Consider the following 8,568-nt stretch of genomic DNA (forward strand, 5'->3'; position numbering starts at 1 on the left):
TCCAACAATCCATAAGGGTCTAGCGAGTTGTGAGTGTGATCGGCCCAGGGATCCAATGATCATTCTCACAGGGTCCACAATGGGCCCTACTGTGATCTCACGCAATGTAGTCCAACTACGATAGCATTAGGCAAGTGAACCCCACCATGACGTTACCCTGAAGAAGACCATTAGATCAAATTACCCAAATCACATCCAATGTGTAGTCCTTCCTCCAATCCTTCATTTACCGAGTTGGGTCTTGTGGAGGGTGGACATCAATTACCCCATGGGCTCACTCAATGGTATACCTTTCTATCTATCAAGCTTGGGCCCGCAAATGCATTTGCAACTCCCTTTTGAAACAATCAATGTTTTTGAAAAACTTTGATAAACAATTTATCAAACGGATTGGCCAGTCATTATTTAATGGCCTAGCTGAGATCGAAATTGCAAATGATTTTCCTCTATGGGAGGGGTGGAGGATTCCATGATGGGCATCACTATTGACCCCACGGGTTTACCCCATGACCCAGCACTACCCGCTGGTAACCCCGGACCGGGGACTACTGTTAGATAGACCAAAGCCATAAGGTGTGCCCACAGACTAAAAATATCCCTCAGGTCTAAGGACAGATCCAAGGGTCCTGTCTGACAGAATAACCTTATCCAATTCCTTGTCCACAGGTTATTCTACAAAGCCATCCGTTCAGTGTGTGATCCAATCATTTCGCCCATTCCACCTACTTAGAATCAACTACCCCAGTGACCTAGATAGGCCACCCCAATGCGTATATGGAGGCAGGTTCGATTCTAGTTGTGTACAGGTACGAGATGTCCAATCTCAACCCCAACCAAGAACATTCTAGGTCTGCAAAGAACCTGAAGATCATATCTCCCCACCACATAATCTCAATGTGCATGACCTATCCTACGATGCTACCTAAGGATAAAGGTGTGCCTAGAAGCACATTAGGTTAATGATTTATCTATCTTTTAAGGGTTTCTAACATCTAAAACCTAAGGCTCCATGGGTTGACCAGTCTCATGCTTGGGTTGCATTCATGGAAGAGAATTGTGTCTCCACCCTTAAACAATTGGGCATATAAGTTAATAATATATTGTTGCCAGGCATATTCTCACGATTCACTCCAACAAATACCCAATAGATGTCATGTAACAATAAATAATAGTTGCAACATTACAACAACTGGATTTTGATTAGAGCACACACCCTAACAATGACGGCTTCTGAATGCGCTTTACCCAGATTCCCCATAAACCGGCTTAAAACTCCAACCGCGTAAGTAATTTTTGGCCTAGTATATACCATGGAAAACATCAAGCTCCCGACAAGGGTAGCATATGGGATTCGATCCATTTTCTTCACATCCTCTTCCGATTTTGGGCACTGATTGGAACATAACTTAAAGTAAGCTGCTAATGTGTCTTTATCGGCTTAGACTTGCTCATCCCAAACCATTCAAGCACCTTTTTTATAAACATCTTTTGTGAAAGCAACAAAGTTCCAAGGATAAAAAGAATGGAACTTTGTTGCTTTCACAAAATATGTTTGTAAAAAAGGGGCTTGAAAGGTTTGGGATAAGCAAATCTAAGCCGATAAAGCCATCATCAGCGGCTCACTTTAAGATATGTTCCGATCAATTCCCAAAATCGGAAGAGGAGAAGAAGAAAATGGATCGAGTCCCATATGCTAGCATTGTTGGGAGCTTGATGTTTATCGTGATATGAACTAGGCCGAACATTGCTTATGCGGTTGGAGTTTTAATCCGGTTTATGGCGAATCCAGGTAAAGCACATTCGGAGGCCGCCAAATTGGTGCTTCGCTACCTAAGAAGTACTACTGATTATGTTATGATATATGGAAAGGATTCGAATCCGTTGCATGATTTTGTTGATACAAGTTATGCTAATGATATGGACAAAGAAAGATCTACTACGGGTTATATATTTAGGTTTGGGAATGGCCCTATTAATTAGATGTCAAAGCTGCAACCAACGGTTGCATTATCCACTATCGAGGCATTAAGTTAAAACGTATGGATTTATTTTGTGATAACATGAGTATCATTTATTTGGCCAAGAATTCAATTTTTCACAAAGGACGACATATATATCGATTCAATATCACTACATTTAGGAAGTCATTAAAGATGGAAGGATCTATTTGTTGAAGGTGTGAACCAAAGAGAATGTGGTGGATATGCTCATAAAGATGGTTCAAGGAGAGAAGTTATATTGAAGTTTATCTTCTCCCAGTCTCAAGAAGGAAGGGTTGGCACGCTGGTGATTGTGCATCAAGGTGGAGATTGTTAAAATGGTGACGCATGAGCACCATTTTTTTATTTCTTTTTTCGAAGTCGGTATCTCTTGGTCTTTTAAATGGGATGTTTTCCTTGCCTCTCTCATATGGTTTTTTAAAGACAAAAGATAAATAGGGTTTAAAAAAGGAGAAGAGTGAGATATTTGAGAGGAGAAAAGGTTTAGACAAGAAAAGAGGGGTTTCCTCTTGGGGCTTTAGGAGGGCTTTGTGGTAAAGCGAAAACAAGTTTCTTCTTCTTGGTTTTCCAAGGTGTGTTCCTCTTCTTATGGTGTGCCCATCAAATGGATGGTTTGGATCTTCCTATGGTGTGGCACGTACAGTACTTTTTGGCAAGTGGGATTGGAAATTAGGGATCTGCTAGGGACTATCGATCAATTAAATGAATCTGAGAGCAACCACCTTTGTCCCCAGGTTAATAAAATGAATAAGACAAAATCTTAGCCTGTGTGGGTTGTGTGGCTACTCTCACATGCAACAGCCAAGCCGCAACATGCCTGAAGTGATTGTCCCTAGCAAATCTTTAGTTTTAAACCTAACATTTAACAAAGTAAAGTGATTGTCCCCAAAGGATGCGGGGCGGGGATGGGGATTAGATATTCCCCATTGGGAGGGGAGGGGGATTCCCCATGATCTCCGCAGTGGGGAGGGGAAGGGGAGGGGGAAAATTCCCCGCATAGGGCAAGGGGTAGGGGACCCCAACATCCGGCCCCGACCCGCCCCGTTGCCAGCCTTAAGAAAGATCTCTCAAGGAAGAAGATGCTAGTGTGTTTAAATCTGTCAGTGATAACAAACTGATCTTGATCAGTTCTTCTTCATGCATTCAACAAGAAAATAATGGAATGAAGAGAAAAAGGACTATAACACTAGTCTACAATTCCAATTCATTAACAAGGAAAGAAAGAATAAAGGAGAAGAGCCTCTCTCTCTCTCTCTCTCTCTCTCTCTCTCTCTCTCTCTCTCTCTCTCTCTCTCAAATCAATGTCATTCTCAGAAATGAAATGAGATTGGCTTCATATAGACAGCCCTTACAACTAACATCAACCAACATAACCCCCAATGGTAAAGAGACTAAAAAAGGACATGTATAATAATCAAATGATTAATAATGACGACTACTAAATATAACAAAATATGGAAGGACAATAGTATAATAACATTACTATTGCAAGTAATGGTCAAGCAGATGCACCAAAGGATGTAGTGCATCACACTTGCCTTCTTAGAAAGAACTCGGCCCTGAGTTCACATAAACTCCACCCGGGAATTAGTCCACCTGGATCAAAGATGAAGATATACACACCCTCGTCCCAAGGAATATAACCTCCCACCTTAATTCTCTTATTGAGTTGTATCTTACCATGTGATGTGCGTGGGCTAGTAGAATACCTATAATCCCCAATTCAATGTCTGCTGAATATGACATATGTGTAGTAGTCCGCTGTTTAAACCAAATATGACATATGTGTAGCAGTCCACTATGTAAACGTATCATATATAGAATTATATAATAGTTGCGGGCAAAACCATATCACTAGCAACAATGGCAGTCATAGGTTCCTTTGCGGTGATGGCAAAGCAATATCACTTCCATATAACTTTCCATGCTCTTCTTCTTTGTACTTCTCATATGCTTCTTGTATGTAATCTGGCCTTGTATTCTCTTTGTCATCTTCCATATCATCATCAGCGTATCTAACAGTGGACGCGCACACGCAGGGCATGCGTGCGAAAGTGAACGAGATATTTAAAAGTTTTGAACTCTTACAAGAGACATTTGTTAAAATGGGTGATAAGACCGTTGCATCACGTTAAATCTTCTCAAATAGCTAATTGCTTACCCTTCTCAAAGAAGTAAATCTCATTTACAAATACAGTTGAGGCTCTCGTAATTAATGCTCTATAAATTAATAATCTCTTATATCCTATTTCTAGACCAGGAACCGACATTGTTCCTACGTTGGTAATTTATATTCTCTTATCTCTAATACTTAATAAAGAAAAATAGAAAATACTAAGTGACATAAGATATAAGAGAACCTTCCTAGAAAATGTTGTTCAAAGTACATGTATTTAACTGTATGTTGGTACAAAATAGGAGAAGGAAGAGAAAAGACATAAGTGAAAGAGCATTAACAGTACAATCATATCTCTCAAGTGTAAGAGCATTAAATGCTCGGGCAGTTACAAGTCATCTCTCTTTTAATTGACAACCATTAGCCCCATCTCCTTCTCTTTGAAATGACAAGTGTAAGGCCCATCTCTCTCCTCTCTCTCTCTCTCTCTCTCTCTCTCTCTCTCTCTCTCTCTCTCTCTCTCTCTCTCTCTCTCTCTCTCAGCATTAAAATCATTAAATGTTAAAAACGAAATAAATGTAAAGTGTAATGATAAAGGGCGGTGAAACTTTGAGAAATTCGGGTGATAGAATTTTTTTTAATACTTTATAGGTTCTAATAGTTTATATAAAAATAAGCCATGGAAAATATTAATTATAAGGGCCGTGACTACAAGGTTCTAATGCTTCACACGCACACGCACTAGCACACTGGCGCACACGCACATAGGGATTTGCTAGCATTCATCGCAGAAGCCATTTTACGGCTGCGCTGTTGTATGTGAGGGCAGCCACCTCGTGAATGAAGACAAACTCTCACATCGCGGATGGTCTGTTGATGGATGCTAGCAAATCCCTACGTACACTCACACACGATATAGTTACTTAACTTTTAAAGAGGCAATTCCTTAATATTCTATGTGTAGATACGATTAATTTAAAATTAACCTATTTACACATTATGCCCCTTCGTATTTGATTGTTTAAGGCGTTCATATATTTGGCCCAATTGCGGATGGACCATTGTTTCAAAAATCTCCATTGTGAGACAATCTTAGAATCTAAATTTATGGCATATAAATGGATGAAAATGAATGATTGTAATTTAAAAAAAAAAAAAGATTAGCGGCATTAACTTATCTATTTTAGGAATGTTTTAAAAGATCAAGAATGGTAGGGATTATTATTTTTTTTTTAAAAAAAGAATAAGTCGCACCCTTAGCGAATTCATCAGAATGATATGGATTCCTCTTCAAAATTTGGGGAGTTTTCTTTAAAAAAATTGGACCATTTACAAATCCTAATTATAAGATATATAAGACCATATGTAAATACATAAGACATGAGAGATATAATAGCTTATATTACGAAATTTTATTAGTTTTTTTATAAACACATAAGATATAAGAGATTTACTCTTGGCATTTACACTTATCTGTTCAGATTGTATAATTATCTTCGTCATATGCAAAAGAAAATTTAGGGCAGAATGTGAAATTCTCATCAGTTTTATTTGTACCATGAGCTTTATCTTAAATGCGAATGATTTTTTAAATTAAAAGAAATTTTGTGTAGTTGTTTGATTTTTTAACTTTTAATAATTTATGGACAAAGGAAGATCTATTATGGGTTATGCTAATGGGAATGGTCCTATTAGTTGGATGGCAAAGTTGCAACCAACGGTTGCCTTATCCACTATCGAGGCCGAGTACATGGAGACAGCGGAAGCTTGCTAGAAAGTAGTTTGGCTTCAAGGTTTGATGGGTGAGATTGGCATCGAGTCAAAACCCATGGATTATTTTTTTGTGATAACATGTGCATCATTTGTTTGGCCATGAATTCAGTTAATCACAAAAGGACCAAACATATATCGGTACAATATCACTACATTCAGGAAGTCTGATGGATGGATCTATTTGTTGAAAGTCTGAACCAAGGAGAATGTAGTGGATATGATCGTAACGATGGTTCAAGGAGAAAAGTTAGATCGAAGTTTATCTTCTCTCGGTCTCAAGAAGGAAGACTTGGTATGCCGATGATTATGCATCAATGTGGAGATTGTTAAAATGGTGACGCATGAGCACCAATTTTTTCATTTTTTGTTTTTTTTGGAGCGGGTCTCACTTGGTCTTTTAAGTGGGATGCTTTCCATGCCTCTCTCATATGGTTTTGTAAAGGCAAGAGATAAAAAGGTCTTTAAAAAGGAGGAGAAGAGTGAGAGGTTTGAGAGGAGAAAAGGTTACTACAAGAAATGAGGGGTTTTCTCTTTGGGCTCTAGGAGGGCTTCTCTGGTGAGGCAAAAACATGTTTCTTCTTCCTGGTTACTTAGGGTGTGTTCCTCTTCTTTCATTCTTCATTTCCATTAGTTTTTCCTTGCAACCCTAGCATAATGTTGGAGGTTTTTTTAAGGGGATTTCTCCTCATACTTAGTGTATAGATTTGGGGATTTTTTGTGATTGTATAGAAGGTTGGAGAGAAGGGTTTTTCGGTAGTTTTTACAAGTGTGGAGGTAGCGTTGTACTATTTGGTTTGAAATAATGGACCTGTGTTACCTTGTCGTTGGATGTAGCCCATTATGGTGAACTGCATATATTGTTTTCTTCTTGTGATTGCTTGTGATTTATTTCTTTTGCTCCTCTTAAAAACTGGGCTGTTGTTGGATCAAATATCAAGGGGGTACCGCCCACATGGGACTTGACCGTCGGGCACCGTATTAAAACTCTTGTTTTATAATATTGTAAAGTAGTAACGGTTTGCTAGAAGAACTCTTAATTTGACAATATATTTTCTGAATTATAGTTTATAATGTAAAAGATATTAACAAGGGAAAAGTGTTTCTACTCGGTCAAAAGTAGATAACGTTGTCTACTACGTCGCATGAAACACAGTGGGCCCACATCGCTTGGATAATCCAGAGCATTCATTTGTTAGGCCCTGAGATAGATAGGGTGTGCCCTTAAAAATCAATTTCAAACGATCATCCTAACCCTTCAATTTGTGGAGGTTAAAAATGGGAGGTTCATAGCCCTCCATATTTAACCTCCACAAATAGAAGGGTTGGGATGATCTTATGGTGCTGGTTTTTTTTTTTTTTTTTTTTTTTGGCACACCCTAACTATTGCGATCAGGACCCAAACAATGTGGGCCCCACTGTAATTTTGGCCGACGGAGTAGATAATGTATCTACTCGGCCGTGTAGAAACACTTTTCCCTATTAACAATTAGATTGGTATGGAAATTCCATCACAATATTATCTGAAAACATGAAATTGTCAAAACGATTTCCCGAAGGAAATGATATATTAAGACGTTTTTTGGTAAATTTGCCATCAGTGGATCAGGATCATCCTATCATAGTTTTAACGTAGATGATGGATGGATTTTTTATGTGAGTGGGTGTCCACCATATCAACAGCTTGAACGACAGAAAATCGACACCAATTATTTCTCAAATCGCATATTTGAAAAACATCCAAATGGTCAAAGGAGTTTAAAACATATTTATTTACCATTTAACCAAGTTTTGGCAACTAATCTTTAATAGCGAAGTAACGAAAATAAAATTTTTTATAGATGCTGTAAGTTTTTTTATAATTACAAGTGAAATTTTATTTTCTACCCCATTCCTCAGCATATCCATCCTTTTGTTTGTGCTTTCTTGGAAATGACTATTTTCAGGGAAAGGCAAACAAAAGGTGGAAATATAGCCATTCTTAAGAAAAGATAAACAAGAGGAGGTGGAAATGCTGAAAAGGGGTCGGGAAAAATCAATTTCCTAATTAGAGTGGTATTGGCCAACCTTAAAAAAAGGTCTGCAAATTAGCAATCAAATGGGTAGGTATAAATAGGGTAGGCATTGTTCGAGACCATGTGGGAGATCACCCAGTTTGATTTCAGCATGTCCTTCGCTCGGCTAATAGGGTAGCGGACCGTTTAGCGAGAGATGGAGTAAATTGGATCTTTGATTTTCTTCCTCCATAATATGTTGTTTCTTATTTTTCTTTGTATATTTTCTTTGTCTGTACTCATGACCAGTTCGGTGGTGGGGCAAGCCCCACTTATTAATTTAGATCTAAGCATTTAAAAAAAGGGCAGGCATTTTTCAACTCAGATAAGTTACATTATAATTTAGGTAAGAAAAGATTGTTTCAACATTCACAGAAAAAAGAGTCTGACGACTGCTTCTATTCTTTGCGGGGAAAGATCTACTTGGATGAAAAAAATAGATTAGATAGCGTAGTTGTTAAACCATATATTGATTAAGTTGTAACAAGACCATTTCCATGAAATCACATGACCCTTAAGCCATGCATCTATTTCTCTCTCTCTCTCTGCCTATAAATATGCACCCATTCTAAGCTTCTTCCACACCATCAAAACACTCGCACCCAATACTCCTCTTTAGATTGATAAA

This window comes from Tasmannia lanceolata, unplaced genomic scaffold (assembly GCF_043159265.1).
Source record: "Tasmannia lanceolata isolate RefF3 unplaced genomic scaffold, GAP_Taslan_0.1 ptg000008l, whole genome shotgun sequence".
Classification (NCBI taxonomy): Eukaryota; Viridiplantae; Streptophyta; class Magnoliopsida; order Canellales; family Winteraceae; genus Tasmannia; species Tasmannia lanceolata.